General features: G+C 52.8%; 1 protein-coding gene across 1 annotated transcript in view; it reads left to right on the forward strand.

Annotated features, from left to right (window-relative positions):
- The window catches only part of ANKH (ANKH inorganic pyrophosphate transport regulator), a 166,753-nt gene that overhangs the window by 122,222 nt on the left and 42,642 nt on the right, over positions 1-1,889 (forward strand). The gene's annotated exons all lie outside the window — the stretch shown is intronic.

Here is a 1,889-nt window from a genome sequence, read left to right on the forward strand (position 1 = left end):
CTGCCTCAGCCTCCCAAGTAGCTGGGATTATAGGTGCACGCCACCACACCCAGCTAATTTTTGTATTTTTAGTAGAGATGGGGTTTCACCATGTTGGCCAGGACAGTCTCAACCTCCTGACCTCATGATCCTCCCATCTTCACCTCTCAATGTGCTGGAATTACAGGCGTGAGCCACCATGCCTGGCTGGTTTGTTTCTTTAGTTAAACAAATACTTTGCTGGCCCCATACCAGATGGCTGGGGTGCAAGCAGAAAGCCGTGCACCTGGCTTCATGGGCACACGGCTCTCCTTCCGGGTGCCGGCCTACCTGCATGCTCAGGTTGTCCATAGGCAAGACCTGGGCCCAATGTTTGGATGTGGCAGACATATTCCAGTGGAAAGCCTCTGCTGACGGCTGCTCTGTCTCCCCAGCCACAGGAGTCACATAACCCTTGTGACCTGTAACTTGTGGCCCGGTCAGCACTGTCCTGCTGTCATTCCATAAAAGTCTATTTTATAGTGTTATGATTTAAACCTATAGACATTTATTAATACTCTAAAACGATGATACATACACCACAAATAGTTTACAGTGTTTTAAAATGCTATGTAGGAAGGAAGCAAACAGCCTGCCACTTTTTACCATGAAGGGCACCTGTTTTGTCTTGCATGTCTGCAAAACTAGCAGCTGCTGCCAACATCACACTGTGTCCTCCCAGCCAGAGCCTGTGAAGTGAGACGACGCCTCCTGGCCAGGGGTGTCTGCAGTGCACAACTCTGGCAGAAGGGGCAGTTGGCCTTGGACCCTGGCTAATGCTGGCCCTTCCCTCCTTCCCCCACTACTGGCCTGGCCTCTCCTCGGCACGGGAAGCTCTGGAAAAGCCACACCACAAGGCTGGGCCGCAGGCTGCAGGCCTCCTTCCTTCATATGGCGACCAGCTTCCAACATGACACCCTAAGACCATTTGTGGGCTCTGGGAGGGACGATCCCTGTGGAGCCGGGAGCTGGGGACCCCCTGTCCCCCACCACACCTACAGTCTGGCCCAAGGGCATCCCCACAAGCATCTCTGAAAGTGTGAGACGGAGATGGAGGATCAAGTCTGGAGCGCTCACCCACATCTGCCCTCCTCCTCTTCTGCTCCTGCCGTTCCCGAGAAGTTTCCGTTAGTGTGCACTTGTGCAAACACGCATTTACCCCCAACACATACATCCACCCCCCCACACACAATTCACCCACACATACATCCACCTCCAACACATACATCCACCCCCGACACATACATCCACCCCCAAACACACAATTCAACCACACATACATCCACCCCCAACACATACATCCACCCCCAACACATATATCCACCCCCAACCACACAATTCACTCACACACACATCCAACCCGCAAACACACATTCACCACCCCACAAACACAACACCCCCAACACACATACACATCCACCCCCACACACATACACATCCACCCTCACACAGACATCCACCCACCCACACATCCATGCACACACACACATCCACCTACACACACATATACACCCCACATACACATACACCCCACACACACACACCTCCACACACACAAACACATCCACTCCACACACACATCCATCCCCCAAACACATCCACCCCACACACATATCCATCCCCACACACACATCCACCCCACACAAACATCCACTCACACACACACACATCCACCCGACACACACATTCACTCACACACACACACACATCCACCCCACATACATCCACTCATACACACACATCCACCCACACACACACAAACCCCACACACACCCACACACACATACACCCACACACACACATCCTCTCACACACACATCCACCCCCAAGCACACACATCCACCACACACACACACATCCACTCACACACA

The sequence above is a fragment of the Cebus imitator genome, unplaced genomic scaffold (genome assembly GCF_001604975.1).
Source record: "Cebus imitator isolate Cc_AM_T3 unplaced genomic scaffold, Cebus_imitator-1.0 Scaffold35, whole genome shotgun sequence".
Lineage (NCBI taxonomy): Eukaryota > Metazoa > Chordata > Mammalia > Primates > Cebidae > Cebus > Cebus imitator.